The sequence below is a fragment of the Pipistrellus kuhlii genome, unplaced genomic scaffold (genome assembly GCF_014108245.1).
Source record: "Pipistrellus kuhlii isolate mPipKuh1 unplaced genomic scaffold, mPipKuh1.p scaffold_m20_p_9, whole genome shotgun sequence".
Lineage (NCBI taxonomy): Eukaryota > Metazoa > Chordata > Mammalia > Chiroptera > Vespertilionidae > Pipistrellus > Pipistrellus kuhlii.
In genome coordinates this window covers 34,659,724-34,677,324 of record NW_023425595.1, presented here as the reverse complement: position 1 = coordinate 34,677,324, position 17,601 = coordinate 34,659,724, and the positions used below count along the sequence as shown (strand labels likewise).

The 17,601-nt window shown below is 49.4% G+C and overlaps 1 non-coding gene across 1 annotated transcript; it reads right to left on the bottom strand.

Annotated features, from left to right (window-relative positions):
* Positions 1-9,695: 9,695 nt before the first annotated feature.
* On the bottom strand, positions 9,696-9,857 carry LOC118713862. The gene has a single exon (XR_004986421.1). It is a non-coding gene; the product is annotated as a U1 spliceosomal RNA (small nuclear RNA).
* Between the last annotated feature and the right edge of the window lie 7,744 nt (positions 9,858-17,601).

The following is a 17,601-nucleotide window of genomic DNA, read 5'->3' as shown; positions in this document are numbered from 1 at the left end:
CAATGAAAGAGAATCACTGATTGGTTGCCTCCCACACACCTCACACTGGAGATTGAACCCAAGACCCAGGCATATGCCTGGACTGTGAATGGAACCGTGGCCTCCTGGTTCATAGGTTGACACTCAACCTCTGAGCCATGCCAGCCAGGCCTCAATCTTATTTTATAGTGAAATGATAGGTATCAGAGGGACACAATATGGAGCTGAAGGAATACTTCATTCACTCACTCACTCACTCACTCAGTCAACAAACTGTGCTGAGAACCTTCCTTCCAGGTGTATTCCTGGATCTTAGGAAGCAAATGAGCCCCAGCAATAGGGTGATGGATCTTCCTGGCCTCTGGCAGCAGTGGTGGGGGAGGGCCCTTGCTGGCCACCCCGGCCTGGGGGGGCAGTGACTAACTCCTCAGTCTGGGCTAGGTGGCAGCCCAAAGTCTGATTGCAAGGACTGTGGGAACTCTGAGATCCCAAGAGCTTCAGACGCCCAGAATCAGGGTCAAAGATTCGGAGATGACTTGGATCCTAAAGTGATTACCATAGAATGTGACATCTTACTCAGAGACCCATGAAATCTTGGAATCCACCTAAAAAAAAAAAAAAAATCACAGAATGTTAAATGTCAAAGAACCTTAGAACAAAAGTATGAAAGACCATGGCCTGCAAGGCATCTTGGAGGTGATGGATTCCTGTCTACAGCCCCAGGCAGAAGTCCTCCCTGCAGTAACCCAAAGAAGGCCAGCACCCGGGCACCGCCAAGGATGAAGCTCAGGCCCCCGCAGGCAGCCCAGGATTCTGGCACAGGACGGGTCTGATCCATAGCAGACCTTCTGGTCTTAGGGTGTGGTCATCTCTTTGGAGCGGCCATCCTGGTTCTCATGTGCTTCCTTCTTGCCTCGGTGTATATAGTTTCTAAGGATATAGATTGCTTATAAGGATAAGTCATTGCTGTCCAGGAAAACCATCTGCATCCCAGGCCGGACCCCACCTTCTGCCCCTCCACCTACCCCCAGTTTGGCCCTCAGATGATAACTGGCCAGAGAGCTAAGGGTCCATGAAAGCTGGTAGGGTGAAGGAGGGGTTTGCCTTGGTTTCCAGCAGGTCCAGTTGTCAAAATCCCAGAGATTTCCTTTCTTCCACACTCTTCTCTCTCTCAGCTTTCTGAAGCCTCACCAACACTTTAGGGGAAAGCTGAGACCTATGACTCTCAGTGACCGCCCTGAGGGGGAAGGGTAAACTGAGGCTCCTGCCGTTGAGTAAACCCTGAGTCCTAGAAAGTCACAGTGGAAAGGAGCAATGCCCTCTATTTTAAAATATATATATTTTTTATTGATTTTTTACAGAGAGGAAGGGAGAGGGATAGAGAGTTAGAAACATCGATGAGAGAGAAACATCGACTAGCTGCCTCCTGCACACCATCTACTGGGGATGTGCCTGCAACCAAGGTACATGCCCTTAACCGGAATCGAACCTGGGACCTTTCAGTCCGCAGGCTGACGCTCTATCCATTGAGCCAAACCAGTCAGGGCAATGCCCTCTATTGATAGATAGGGGAGCTGAGGCCTAGGGAGGGGGCTGGGTCTGAAGACTCTGCCAGCCTCACCAGACCCCTCCTTACTGTAGCTCAGACTGGGTCAGAAGCCTCCTCTGTGCCACATTATCTCTGTGTCACCGCCCTGTGTTGTCCCTGGAGACTTAGGACAGGCAGGGGGCCTTCTCCTTCTCACTTGAGTCCCCAGTACCCAGCCCAGGCTATGGCAGAGGAGGCCCGGGAAAGGTGGCTGGGGATGCTTCACTCACTAGTGATGGGAAGTGGCCGCCTGCGTCTGCTGGGCTCCAGGCACAGCCTCCCTGAAGAAAGAAGGGTAAGGCTCCTTTAAATTTCCAAGATCAGCAGAAAAAAATGTCAAGAGCCTTTGCCACATTATTCTTAGCTCTGAGCCCAGCTCAGGCCCGGCTGACTGCCGCCCTTCCCCCGCACTCCCAGGCTGCACTTTCTGGAAAAAGTGCTCTTTGGGGAGTGGGGAGAGGATCTGACCTGCAGAGAAATTCCCCCGTTTCCTGCCTGGTTCCTCCAGGGCCTCCCGCTCCCTGCTGGGGCTGTTCCTGCTCTCCCCTCCCCGCCCACAGGGGCTCAGCTGGATAGTCTCTAGGTCCCAAAAGGTGTGGGCAGCAGGAAATCAGAAAACCTTCACGTTCAACTGTATTCACACTGTACAAAGGGGGAAACTGAGGCCCAGAAAGGAACAGGCCCAGGTAGGCAGGCCCAGTTCTGGCAGGTATTATAGAAGCAGCGTTCTTTGGTGTCGATGGCTCAGTTCATGCCACCCTAGCCCTATAGAATTCTAGAACAAAAAAAAAATTACATCATTCAAAAACTAACTACATTCATATTACCATAGTGAATACTTTCGGGGTACGTAAAAATGTCCACGTTTCAAACATGAGAAAACTGAAGATCGGGGAGTCTAGGTGTGTCCAACGGCATCCTGCAAAGCTGCTGTCTGAACTGGGATTTGAACTAGGTCTGTGACCGTGGGGAGGTGGGGGAGGGGAGGAAAGGGAAGTGACATGTAAGGGGCAGTTCCCTGAAGCCAGGCCCTGGGCTGGGCACCCTATGCAGCATCTCATGTTTAATTATAGGATGTTAGCTGAAGGGAAGTGTAATCCCTGTTTCCTTTTAATAGCACATGTGATAGAGCTGGGCCCAGAAAGGCGCCCGTAGCCAGGCTGTCCTCCCTCAGCTGGCCGGGGCCACCACAGGCAGCCCTGCTGCTTTGAGATGCTGGCTGGGAGCCAAGAATGTGCTCACAGCCCAGAGCATGAGTCAGGGAAACGCAGTTTCTGCAATCTCTGATTCTGTCTGGCTGGAGCCTTCCCACAGAAGAGGCTGTCCCGTAGCTGCCACGTTGGAGGGTGGGAGGCGAGTGTGGGGGCGGGCAGGCCCATAACCCCTCCCTGCTCCTCCCAGAGCCGGCAGGGCCCACCCCAGCCAGGCTGCAGTCCTGGCGCTGAGAAAAGCACACAGTGCCTCTGCCCACATGCCTGCCCCAGCACCCGGGGACACACACCCACTGACACGACACTGCGGGCACACATGTCCCCCCATCCACTGTGGCCCCGTCATGCAATGCGTACACACACGTCTGCATAACTTTCTAGCAACACAAGTACACCACACATGACACAGACGCAGAATAGGTACTGTATTCTTGCACGAATTCAAAGTGATGGGCGAAAGGGCGAAGCCAGGAAGTTTGAAGTCTGTGATTCTACTCTCATTGTCTTGTTTTTTTTGTTTGTTTGTTTGTTTTTTGTTTTATGTTTTTAAATATATTTAATTGATTTTTTACAGAGAGGAAGGGAGAGGGATAGAGAGCTAGAAACATTGATGAGAGAGAAACATCAATCAGCTGCCTCTTGCACACCTTCCACTGGGGATGTGCCTGCAACCAAGGTACATGCCCTTGACTGGAATCGAACCTGGGACCTTTCAGTCCACAAACCGACGCTCTATCCACTGAGCCAAACTAGTTTCGGCTCATTGTGTTGTTGTTGTTGTTGTTGTTGTTGTTGTTGTTGTTTGCTTGCTCGTTTTTTGATTAATCCTCACCTGAGGATGTTTTGTTCCATTGTTTTTCAGAGAGAGAGAGAGGGAGGGAGGGAGGTAGAGGGGCACAGAGAGAGAAAGAGAAGCATCCATGTGAGAGAGACACATCAACTGGTTGCTTCCCACACGCACCCTGACTGGGGGCAGGATGAACTGCAATCCAGGTCTGTGCCCTGGACTGGGAATCAAACCCATGACCCTCCGGTGCGGTGTGGGGACCACGCTCTAACCACTCTCACCTCTTAACCCCTAGTACCTGCGAAGCCCTGGGGAAGTCACTTTCCCTCTCTGAGCTTCCCTTTCCATGTGTAAAATGAGGGAGTGTGACTTTTCTCAGCACCTCACTCCCTGCCGGTTAGCATCTCCCAACCTTCAGCTCAAAACCTCAGGCATTTCTTGAGCATCTTTTACGTGTGTGGTGCCAAACCCCCCAAAAGGCCAGGACATAGATCCCATTGGGCACGGCTCCAGCCAGTGCACCAGTTCAAAACCCTCTGGTGGCCCCCTGAGGTCCCTAGAGAAAGTCCAAACCCCTCCACTGCCCTCCACCTTGCCCCAAGCATGCCAACTGGCAAGTAGAGGCCCGGGGCGCCCCTGAGCAAAGCTCTCTCCCTACTTAGCGCCAGAGCAAGGGACGATGCTCTTAAGAAAGCTTATGTTTGGGGCGTGGGGAGTACACTTTATTTTGGGTGAACTGGGAGCTTCCTTCATCCTCCAGCCTTGCCCTCCCAGGCCTCCTCTCACAGCCCGTGGGAACAGCTCCAGTGGCCTGCATGGCCAGGCCTGTGAGCTGGTAGGGTGGAAGTATAGTTGTTAAATGCTGCCCGTCTCTTCCTTTACCTGGTGCCGCCCACCTGTCCAGCACCCAGTTCCTCTCTCCTCCGGTGACAGCGACAGCTGTGATAATGACGATCTCCCATCAGCCACGGGGCTGCCCTCCCTGACTTAGCATCTCTGACACTCAGGAAAGGGACTGATGAGCTCAGACCCCACCCCCACCCCAGCCCTAATCTGCTTCAGCCAGGCCAGTCTTCCTAGAGTGATGGAGTACAAGAAGCCCTAGTTTGGGGGTCAGGAGTCCTAGCTCAGCTACGTTTTAGCTAAGTGCCCAGGATCTAGTTCCTCTATAAAACAGCAATGATAATCTCGAAGATGATGAGAAGCACAGGAGATGGGAAGCATTTGAAGAACTCTCAATAATGTTAGCATCTTCACTCTGCACACTGCTCATCTCCTCTTCTCCTCATCAAATTCTACCTAACCATGAGAAACCCCCTTTAACTGTTCCTGCTCTGTCCTCTGAGCAATCTCCTGTCAGGTGCACTCACACCCGGCCTTGGACATACACGTTAGGACAGCAAAAGACTGAAGATGACAGCCTGGCAGGCAAAGGGAAAAGAACCCAGCCAGGGAGTTGGGAAGTGTGGGTGCCACCATTCACGGGGGGACCTTGGAAAGTCACTGCACTACTCTGTGCCACAGTCTCTTCATCGGTAACATGGATATCTGAGCAAGATCTGGAAGGATCTGAGGGATCTCATTTTAAACAGGAAGAAGTGTTCATCCACACTGTTGGCAGGAGGAAGAATTGTGACATCCTTCCCAGAAGGCAGTTTGCACCAGGAGCTTTAAAGATACGTGACTGAGCAGTCCCGAAGAGATTGGCAGAAAATTTTCAAAGTGATGAAAAGCAAGAACTCACAACCAAGATTACTCCACTCAGCAAAGCTATCATTTAGAATCAAAGGCTAGATAAAAGAGCTTTCCAGGTAAGAAAAAGCTAAAGGAGTTTATCACTACCAAACCCATATTACGAGAAATGTTAAAGGGACTTCGTTAAGAAGAAAAGATAAATATTGAATAATAAAATAGCAATAACTACATATCTATCAACAATTACTTTAAATGTAAGCGCATTAAATTCTCCAATGAAAAGATACAGGATGGGTTCTGGTCAAGATGTCAGAGTAGGTAGATGCTGCACTCACCTCCTCCCATAATGACATGAAAATTACAGCTAGTCCAGCTGGAATGGCTCAGTTGGTTGGAGTATTGTCCTATGTACCAAAAAGTTGCTGGTTCAATTCCTGGTCAGGACACATACATGGTAGTGGGTTTGATCCTAGTTGGGTCATATACAGAAGGCAACCGATTGATGTTTCTCTCACATCCATGTTTCCTTCTCTCTCTCTCTGTCTCCCTTCCTTTCACCACGTATGTCCCCAGGTAAGGATTAAAAAATAATAATAACAACTAAATTATAACACAGTTTGGATAAAACAATTATAAAACAAGATGGATAACCATGTCAAGACTGTAAGTTCTATAACTAAGGATATAAAGAAGAAGCCATGCCGATACCAGTAGGAAGGGCAGAGATGCGAAACAGGCTGGCCCTACACCGATGTGTGGCACTTGAGAACCAGAGGGATGGCTCAGTTGCAGAGGCCCTCCCTCCAGCCCAGAACACAGAGCCAGGACGAGGAGCCCACATACCATCTGGCTGTGAAAATCAGCAGAGATTCTCTCTGCCTGGGTGGCACGGAAGTTTGGTAGAAACTCGGGCATCCTCTTACAACACAACTCTCACTCACCTTGGGATCCAGTGGAGGGACAGCAGCAGCCGGGGGTGCCAGAGACAGAGAGAAACGGAGTTGTGTGGTTTTGGGGTGAGGGTACTTGGCAGACGGGTACCCTCTTTCTTGTGTTGAGTCTTCTGTTCATGTGATGAAATCTGATTCTACATTAGCCTCATCAACACCGGTAGCTCCACCCTGATGTCTCCCTAAGACAACTCACACACAGCCCCAGGCTCTCAGCACCAACCAGCCTGGGCTTGTGCTGCAGTCTTTCTTTAAAAACTTGAAGAATTCTGTCAAGCTTGGGGGTGGGGGAAGAGGTGGGAGGGTTGAGTGCCAGAGACATATAGGGAGAAACTGAGTTGTGTGGCTTCAGGGTTGAGGGCCAGAGAAATGGCTGCCATGGTCTCTGTGTTGAACCCTCCCCCAACATGACCAAATCTGAGTCTGCATTAGCCTCTCAAACTCCACTAGCTCTATTCTGTTGACCTCCAGACAGCACCCCACCGCAGAGGTCCACAGGCGGTTGGTGGCTGACCTAGATGTACCCTGGGACTTTTGCCGAGTGGCCTCAGGTCCAGCACTGGCACCAAATCTGAATCTGTCGTAACCTGGTGAACACCACCACTCGCCCCATCCTGGTGACTCCCTGAGGCCCTGCTTCACACAACAGCTGTTCTGCCCAAGAGTCTTTCAGGGGCTGAGCTTAATGGCTAGCTGGCAGGTGGTAGTAGTTCTTGGGGTGCCCTGGGCCTGGTATTGGTGGCAGCCAGTTTTGGTTTGTATCATGGACCCTCCCACATGCTTCTAGGCCCAGCACAGGCAGCTACAACCAGAGCACTTTGTAGCTCCTAACAAATATCCCTAGACCAGTCACAGGCAGTGTGTGACATTAACCTATGCCAGACTCCTTCCTGAAAGACCCCAGAACCATAAACGCCAGTGGCTGGCTTCAGACCTCAACAGAGCATCACCAGATTAGCTCTACAAGTGGCACACTCAGAGAGGTCTCGGCAGACACCTGACCCTGCTGGAGAGAATTCCACTCTGTGAGGACAGCAGCTCATACAGCAGTGGTCATGGCCAATCCTCACAGCTAGCCAGCCTGAGGATCAATACATAGCACTCAAGAATCAACTACAACAGGAGGACACTCATCTCAGGTGACCAGAGAGACTGTAGCACTGGACCTCCCCAGAATACCCATTATGTAAGGCCACTCTGCCAAGACTGGAAGACATAGCAGATTTCTCTCATACATAGAAACAAATACAGAGACAGCCAAAATGGGGAGGGGGGGGGAAAGTCCTAAATGAAAGAACAGGAAAAATCCCCATACACACATAAATAAATAAAATGGAGGCAAGCAATCTACTAGTGCACAGTTCAAAACACTGGATATAAGGATGCTTAAGGAACTTAAGGGAAGAATGGATAAACTTAGTGAGAACTTCAACAAAGATATAGTAAGCATTAAAAGGAACAGGAATGGTGGCATAGGTAAACACCTGTACTTGCTGCCTCTCACAACCACATAAACTACAACTAAAAGACAAAACAGCTATCATCCAGAATCATTTGAAGCTGGCTGAGTAGAAGTTCTACAACTAGAAAGAAAGAAAAAAAAAGCTCATTGGGACTGGTAGGAGGTGTGGAGGCACATGAGTAATGGGCTGGCAATCAGGTGCGCTGTTTTTTGTTTGTTTGTTTTGTGTGTGTGTGTGTGTGTGTGTGTGTGTGTGTGTGTGTTCAATCGGGAGGGAGATATAAGCCCCTCTGAACTCTGGTTCCAGGCAAGACTCTGGGGACCCAGACTCATACAGGGAGAAACTGGACTGGCTGGCATTGGGCCAGAACGGGAAGGCGGATTTCTCTCAGAGATGCTCACAACGATCATTGTTCCTGCATGGGGGTGCAGGACTTGGAGATGTGGGGACCTCTCCTGTGTAGGGCTGACTGGCAGTCATTGATGTTTTCTCTGATCCTTTCCACCCAATTTACAACCCCACCCAAGCTGTGCACAGAGGTTTTTGCACATGAATGGCCTGTCCTTTCTCAGCCTAAAACCTATCAAACTGCAGCTGGGTCAGAGAGCCCCAAAGCTTCTAAAAGAAGGCCCAAGGCCTGGCAATAGTAGCCTGCCTTGCTTCACAGCTGGGCCTCATCTGGGCACTTCCAAACCCCCCATACAAAGAGGAAGAATCTGCAGATCTCTCTGTAGCTCCTACTGGGTAACCTCAGGCAGTGGCTGACTTTGTACCTCCTTGGAGATCCAAGAGCCAGTGTACCCAGTAGTCAGTGTGATACCAGATTACAACTCTTCACATCCATAAGTAACACACTCAAGGGGCAGACTCAGTGAGCACCAAAGCCCCACTGAAGCAAGTCCTGCCCATAAAGGTGTCTCCTGCACAGCAGTTCTTCCATTGTGAGACACAGCTGATCCTTACAGCCAATTGGCCTGGAGGTCCATTTCCCCCAGTGATACCAACAGCAATCAAGGCTTAACTACAATAAGACTGTGCACACAGCCCACAGAGGGGTGCACCAAGAGTGTCCACCTCAGATGATTGGGGAGATTGAGCCACTGGGCCCTATAGGACACCTACCACACAAGGCCACTCTATCAACACAGGGAAGCAGCCAAAATGTGGAGACAAAGAAACCTGTCACAAATGAAAGAAATGAAGGAAAGCAAACTACTGGATATAGAGTTCAAAACCATAGTTACAAGTTTACTCAAGAATCTTCTAAAAAAAAAAAAAACCTCCAAGGAACTTAGTGAGACCTTCAAGGATCTTAGTGAGAATGCAAAAAAAAAAAAAAAAGGAAAAGGACCAGTCAGAAATTAAACATACACTGACTGAAATAAAGAATAATATACAAAGATTCAATAGTAGACTAGAGGATCCCAAGAATCAACTCAAAGATTTGAAATACAAGAAAGCAAAAAACATCCAACCAGAAAAACAAAAAGAAAAAAGAATCCAAACAAAAAGAAAAAAGAATCCAAAAATATGAAGAAAGTGTAAGAAGCCTATCTCTCCTCCCTTCCACTCTCTCTAAAAATTATTGGAAAAATATCCTCGGGTGAGGATTAACAAAAACAAACAAACAAACAGACAAAAAACAACAAAAACAATTCTGCTGTTTAGAAATGTATTTCTTTTATTTTTTAAAAAAATATATTTTTTTATTAATTTCAGAGAGGAAGGAAGAGGGAATGAGAGAGAGAGAAACATCAATGATGAGAGAGAATCATTGATTGGCTACCTCTTGCATATGCCCTCCTCAGGATCAAGCCCGTAACACAGCATGTGCCTTGACTGGGAATCGAACCATGACCTCCTGGCTCGTAAGTCCAAGCTCAACCACTAAGTCACACCAGCTGGGCTGGAGATGTCCCCCCTCCCCCTGATAAGTGTGTGTTAATAATAGATAGAAAAAATAGATATAATAGAGAAAAGGGCCAGAAGTAAATATTCTTTATTTTTCTTTTATTTATTGTTTAGGGAAGAGTGCGAATGCAGTCCCCCACTGCCACAAATTATGCAGTCGACTTTCCCACATTTGGGGAAATCGCAGGGGCCAGCACATCGGGTTGCAATGGATAAGCCTCGCCCTGGGAAAACCACCTTCGTGATCATGGTTCTCCCCTGCCAGGTAAGTACAGAAGGAAATATTCTTAAATGGCTCAATACTGTGTATCTTTGGAGATGAAAATGCACGTTATTTTGTATTTTCTCCTCGCTGCCTACTGAATTTCTTCAATAACATATATTTACTTTTATAATCTGGGGTGTGTGTGTGTGTGTGTGTTTCTCTCTCTCTCTCTCTCTCTCTCTCTCTCTCTCTCTTTGTGTGTGTGTGTTTGTGTGTGTGTGTTTCTTTCTCTCTCTCTCTCTCTCTCTCTTTTTTTTTTTTTTGTGTGTGTGTGTGTGTGCGCTTTAATAAAGTGAATAGAAAAGAAACTCCCAGTGGGAGGTGAAGATCTGAGTGGGGTCTGGGGACCGGGGGGTGGACCGCTCCTGCAGCTCTGGGGGAGATGGAGGCTGGGGCAGGAGCCCCTATGGCCAGGCCTGGCATTCTCCACCACAGGCCTGCCGGCCTTAGGCCTCCGGCTAAAAAGAGCGAGACCCTTAAAGCATTTCCTGGGAAGCAGCCAAGGCATGCATGCAGGCAGACAGGCAAGCAGGCAAGAATCCCTGCAGTGTCATCATGCCAGGGGGCAGCAGTATGTGTGGGTAGAGATACAGAAGGTGGCCAGCCTGCGAGTAGGAGCTTGAGAGCCAGAAGCTCAGAGCCTCCTCCTGAAGGTAATTTAGCAGGGAAGTGACGAGGTCACTTTGATGTTTATGCGTTGTAGTTTTTTAAAATATATTTTTATTGATTTCAAAGAGGAACGGGAAGAGAGAGAAAGAAACATCAATGATGAGAGAGAATCACTGATGGGCCGCCTCCTCCATGCCCCTCACTGGGGCTTAAGCTCTGCAGTCCGGGCATGTGCCCTGACCAGGAATTGAACCATGATCTCCTGGTTCATAGGACAATGCTCAACCCCTGAGCCGAGCCAGCCAGGCCACACGGGTGTTTTAAAAGGAGTTCTATGCCTGCTGAATGGAGAATGACAGAGGGAGATCAGAGAGGAGGATGTCATAATAAGCCAGAGATGCTAGTGCTTAGACCTGGGATGGGGCCATGGGTCTAGAGCAGCGTTTTTCAACCGCTGTTCCGCGGCACACTAGCGTGCCGCGAGATGTTGCCTGGTGTGCTGTAGGTGCAGACAAGACAAGAATTTTATAATTTTTCACTATTTTGTTTACTTAATATTTCATAATAAAGTAATTATAAAATACTTTCTTTGTGTTTATTTGATTCCTATTCAAGAGAATTACTTTATATATAGTCAATATAGGCACAGAGTTAAATTTTTTAACATTTTCTAATGGTGGTGTGCCTCGTGATTTTTTTCATGAAACAAGTGTGCCTTTGCCCAAAAAAGGTTGAAAAACACTGGTCTAGAGTAAGGTGACCAGATGTCCCGCTTTGGGTGGGACAGTCCCGATTTTTAATAATTTGTCCCGCATCCCACGGCATTTTTAAAAAGTTCCGATTTTAACAAATTGTTAAAAATCAGACTGTTCCGCCAAAAGCGGGACGTCTGGTCACTTTAGTCTAGAGAGGACCCAGGAGAGGCAAGAAGGAGGACTTTTGTGTGCCCAGCCTGGGCAAAGGGGTGGCAGATGATCCCCTTCCTGAGATGGAGATTCTGAGGGAAGATGTGAGCTCCATTGTCCGCAGATTGGAGACATCCAGGAGGCCGTAGCACCCGCTAGTCTGGCACTAAGGAGAGAAGGCCACCCTGGGAGAACAGATTGGGAGTCGTGCACAGGAAAGTAGTGGATGCCATGGATGGTAGGTGTGAGTAAAAGCAGGCGCAGAGGGTGAGAAGAACAGAAGCTGGGGGAAAACAGGCCCATGCCAGGCAGAAGGGCATCTTTGCCACATCCAGATAGGAGAATAAGGTGAAGCTGGCAGGGCCACGGATGGGGCAGGGCAGGAGGGAAGAAGGCCATGTCGGATGCAGTGGAGTGCCGGCCTCCTCCGCCCCCACCTCCCTGGCTGAGAGTGCCGAGGGAGGACCGGGCTGCCACGTGATCTGTACACTCAGCCAGGCCCCATTGGCTGGTGGGCAGGAGCGAGCGCAGAGACAGGCCGAGCTGATGCAACGTGGGCCTATGGTTGCAGCGCTGCTGAGGGGATGCAGCTGTGCTGGCCGCTGCCCAGAGGTTCCAGCCGGGAGCGGGGGAAGCACGCTCAGGGAAGGCTGGAGCTCTGGGACTGCAGCCCAGCCAGGCCCAAGCCCTCTGCTCTGGGTTGGCTCTGACTCAGGAGGGAAACGTGCCTTTCATGGAAATCACAGAGCCCTCAGCTTTGTGCCTGTGTGTATGTGTGTGTGTGTGGGGGGGGGGGGGGGGGGGGGGGGGGGGAGGCCCCCAGCTGACACTGCGTGCACAATTTTCCCTCAGGCTTAATATTTTCAAGACAAGATGGGAAACAAATGGGAAAGGAGGAGCCGGGCAGAGCCCAGGCGGAGAGTCATCCTGGGTTCCAGTGTGTGCTCAGACTTTGACTCTGTATATGCGACTTCCCGCAAGTCTCTGATTCCTCTCAGCCTCCGTTTTCCCATCTCTTTAGAGAGTTTTGAGAAAGAACTCAGAAGTTGGGGACTGGAGCAGGAAGGAGGTCACCAGCGACACAGCTGACAGTCTGGGCACCCAAACCAGGCATAGGAGAATGGGAACTAGTATTCACTCACTCACTCATTCATTCATTCATTCATTGGAAGGGGGAGAGAGAGAAAAACATCAATTTGTTGTGTTTTTTGCTGCTGTTGTTATTTACCCTCATGCAAGGATATTTTTTCATTGATTTTTAGAGAGAGTGGAAGGGAGACGGGGGGGGGGAGAGAGAGAGAGAGAGAGAGAGAGAGAGAGAGAGAGAGAGAGAGAGAGAGAAACATTGATGTGAGAGAGACACATCAGTTGGTTGCCTCTTGCACTCGCCCCAACCAGGGCCCAGATCGATCCTTCAACCTGAGTACATGCCCTAGACCCCAAGACCCTTTAGTTTGCAGGCCGACCCTCTATCCACTAAGCCAAACCGGCTAGGGCCATGGGTTGATTCTTGTATGTGCCCTGACCAGAGATCAAACCCTCAACCTTGGCATATCGGGAGACACTCTAACCAACTGAGCTACCCAGCCAGGCTCAAGACCCATATTTCAATCTCACCTGCCAAGTTCCCTTTCCCATGTGAGTTGACATAGCCAGTGATTGGGACATGGGCATCTTTGGGGGCCATTCTTCTTCTGGCCACAGAAGCCAACCCCGTGAAGGCCTTGGGGTGGAGGCGAGCCCCCAAAGCAGAGGATACTGTGTGTGCAAAGGCCTCAGGCTAGAACGGAATGGGCATGTTCTTGTTACAAGAACAGCGAGAAGGCCACTTTTTTAGGAAGTGATAATGCCGTTAGCTTGATCATAATCAACGTCCTCCGTGGGGTCAGTCCCACCTCCGAAGATACGTGTGGTGGACCCCGTGGACCCTGAGCATCCAGGACCACCCTTGCAGAGCATCCCCTTGGCACTTAGGGTTGTCTCCACCATCCCTCCGCTTCTGGCTGGCCAGTCCTCCATATGCTTAGAACGAGAGCCCTGGACGTCTGAATAAGGTTCCTGCCTGGATGCTCACTTGGAGCTGGGGGCACACTGACTCTGGTGGAGCAGTGGGCCTGGCTCCTGGTACCTTCACCAAATCCTGCTCTTTCTCCCGCTGAAGGCCAGGATTGTGCAGTGGAGGGAGGCTGGGGGCAGGAGAGGTTGGACCTTCATCAGAGGCAGCAGCCATCAATGGCCATATTGTTAACTCTGGGCTGCGATGGGGCGGGCGCCAGAGTCCGGCTGAAAGAGGCTTCTGTGCTCACTAGGTCAGGGTTCCCAGGTCAGGGGCTCTCCTGAGAGATGCCCCCCACCCTCGACCACTGTCCAGACCCTGCCATTTGTCTCCGTAGTGTCCCTTGTGCTGGCTGCTCACTCTGCTGTCACTGGCTGCTCACTGTGCCACTGGCTTCTGGATAATAGTCTTTGTTGTTAGAATGTAAGCTCTCTGAGAAGGCAGAAACCGTCTGTCTTGATCACACCCAGTCCTAGCAACCCAGCCCAGGACTTTGCTCAGAGAATTTGTTCCATAAAGTGTGCAAAGTAAGGATGGATGAATGAATGAATGAATGAGACACCGTTGCCATTCTTGCTTTCTCTTCCTGGACCATTGCACCAGCCTCCTCACTAGCTTTCCTGCCCCTGGTCTCTCCTCCTCCTCACAGTGGCCAGGGGATCGTTCTAACACACCTTCTACTTGAAACCTCCTGGGTGTTCGCTGAGACCCTCCAGATCCAGCCAAGCCCCTGCCAGCTTTGCCAATATTCACCCACCAAGTCTGGTCCCTGCTTCCACACTTCTCCTGGGGCACAGCCGACACGTCTCCGCCTGTGTGCCCTGGAACCTGTGGACGCCCTTCTTCCTCTTATCCCCCCCTCAGGGACTCCTGCTCGTGGTTCAGGTGACAAGCTCCTCCAGGAAGCCAGCCTGATTACCACCCCCAGCCTCCTCTGGGCCCCCACAGCCTTCCCCCCTCCATCCCACTCTGCACTTCCCACCACCTCAGCACCAATTGTAATCGCCAGATAACACCTTTGTCTCTCTCTGCAGACCCCGAGCTCCTTAAGGACGGGCGCTAAGTCTGACACATGTTGTTTTTCGTTTGTTTTTTTAAAAAAATATGTTTTTTACTGATTTCAGAGAGGAAGGAAGAATGAGAGAGAGATGGGAACATCAGTGATTCATGAGAATCATTGATTGGTTGCCTCCTCCATGCCCCACACTGGGGACTGAGCCTGCAACCCAGGCATGTTCCCTGAACAGAATCGAACCATAACCTCCTGGCTCATAGGTCGACGCTCAATCACTGAGCCATGCCAGCTGGGCTCTGACCCATGTTTTGTGATAGCCAGGGCCCTGGACATGGCCAGGCACAGAACCAGCACTTAGCAAAGGTGTAATCTTAGCCTCAGGGTTGTAGGTGCCACCTGAGGCCTGCCTAGTGGGCACTTCTACCCTCTAGTGGTAATGTTGTGTCACTGCACTTTTCTGTGTCCTATTTGTGGGCTTCACTAGGGTGACAGACTCCTAGAACAGTGGTTCTCAGAATGTGTCCCTGGTGTCAGCATCACCTCATTAGAAATGAAAATTCTTGAGTTCCACCCCAGATCTGTGAATCAAAAACTCAGGGATTGAGCCCAGAAAGCTGTTTTTCTTTTTAAATATATTTTTTATTGATTTCAGAGAGGAAGGGAGAGGGAGAGAGAACTAGAAACACCAATAATAACAGAGAATCACTAATCGACTGCTTCCTGCACCCTCCCACTGGGGACTGAGCCTGCAACCTGGGCATGTACCCTTGACTGGGATTGAACCCAGGACCCCTCAGTCCCCAGGCCGACACTCTATCCACTGAGCCAAACCGGTCAGGGCCCAGCAGTCTGTTTTAACAAACCCCCCCGGGTGATTCTGATGCAGGCTAATGTTTGGGAACCCTTCTCCCAAGAGCCCCAGGTAATGGAGGAGACATCGGGGCCCAGTGGGAAACATCACCCGCCAGCTAAAATCCAGGACTCCCAGTTAAAGTTGAATTTCAGACAAACAACTGTTGACGTAAGAAACACCCAAATCTGTAAAGAATTTTTATGTGTTTATTTGAGCCAAACTGACAATAATCACTGGGAAGCAAACTCTCAGCAGATTGAGAAAATGGGAGTTTTACCACTTATTTTACACGTCACAATCAAAGGAGAAGACAGAGGGGGGTTACATGAAATCCACTGGTGATAGATTAGGGAATCAGGAAAAAGCAAAGTGGCGAAACCTCTGGGATTGGATAAAGAGTAAAATGAAGAGTCACATGCTTCTTTTACATTGGTGGGTAGAGGACAGTTAACAATGAACATTTATAGCCCATAGAGATGGTATGGGGGGAGGGGGGGTGGAGAGATAAGATAACAGTGAGGGGTCTGTGGGCTCTCATTCTGGGGGGTGATTGTGCCCTGAGCACAAAGGGGATTACTCTGACCTCCCACAGGTCTGTTACTGTAGATCCAAGAGACCATAGACAGGCTCCGTTGAGGTAAAGAGTGACCTTTGTCAGGGAGGATATCGGCGTAGGACATGACTATGGTTAAGTAGTTTTAATTTCAGACCATCCTATGTGGTCACTTTCCGTCTGAGTTTGTAAGGCTGCCACACAGGCCTCCCCTGAGCTTGCCAGGTTTAGTATGTGGCCCCTTTTTAGTCCACACAACAAAGCATTTTTTATTACAAATACTGCACCAAACACATTTATTATAAAACATTATCTGAAATTCAACTTTTACTGGCAGTCCTCTTCCCCCACCTCCACACCCTCCCCTCCTTCTAAATCGGACAATAATCGCCAATTACTATCAGTTTGGCTCTAAGCTGAGGACTCAGCTCTTGATTTTTAAAAATATTTTATAAATAACTGTATTTTTTTTTAAAGATTTAAAAGTTGATTTTTAGAGAGGTAAGGAGAAACAGGGATTGGCTGCCCCTGCACACCTCCTACTGGGGACTGAGTCTACAATTTAGGCATGTGTCCTTGATTGGACTCGAATCCGAGCCCCTTCAGTCCGCAGGCCGACACTCTATCCACTGAGCCAAACCAACTAGGGCCCTGCTCTTGATTTAATGCTCTGGTGTCACCATTTTGAAATTCTTAATAATTTTTGGACAAGAAGCCTTTCACTGCCATTTGGCATGGGTAGTCAGCCGGTCACAGAAAGGACCCTGACAAAGCCTCACCCTGAACATCCAGGACCCGGAGCTCAGAGGCAGCGGGGTCAGCCCTCCAGCAGCTAAGAGTGCCTCTAAGTTTTCCCAGCTCCGTCTTCCCCACCCCCCATGACCCCCCTCCTTCATCCTTTCCCGGATTTTGGTATCTGTCTCCTCACTTTCTTGCTGCCTCTGTTCTTACCCCTTCCTTTCCACCTTGCACACAGTGAAGTCCCTAAAATGTCTGCCCACATCCCACTTGTGCTCAAAGCTTTCTCTGGGTGTCTCGTCTTCACTGCTTTTATTGTAAGAGCCATTACAGAGCACAGGGCTAGGCACTTCCCTTCATCGCCTCCTGTGTCCTGCCAGGAAATCTGCCTTGGCTGATGCCTGGGTGAGGGGGTGCCATGGGCAGGACCTGCCTGTGGCATTGGATAGGAAATAAGGAGTTATTGCTTAATGGGTACCGAGTTTCATTTTCACAAAATGAAAAAGTTCTGGAGATGGATGGTGGTGATGGTAGCACAACAATATGTATGTACTTAATACCACTGAGCAGTACACTTCAAAATGGTGAAAATGTGCCGAAACCGGTTTGGCTCAGTGGTAGAGCGTCGGTCTGCAGATTGAAAGGTCCCAGGTTCGATTCCGGTCAAGGGCGTGTACGTTGGTTGCAGCCACATCCCCGGATGTGCAAGAGGCAGCTGGTCAATGTTTCTCTCTCATTGACATTTCTAGCTCTCTATCCCTCTCTCCTCCTCTCTGTAAAAAAATCAACAAAGTATATTTTTTTAAAATGGTGAAAATGTAAATTTTGTTATGTGGTGTTTTTTTTTCAACAATATTGTTTTAGAGTTTTATTTTTTAAATGTTTTTTTTAAATTTACTTATGGATTTTAGAGAGAGAGAAACATCGATTTGTTGTTCCACTTATCTATGAATTCATTGGTGGATCAAACCCACAGCCTCGCCATCCTTGCCATTTTGGGATGATGCTCTAACCAACTGAGCT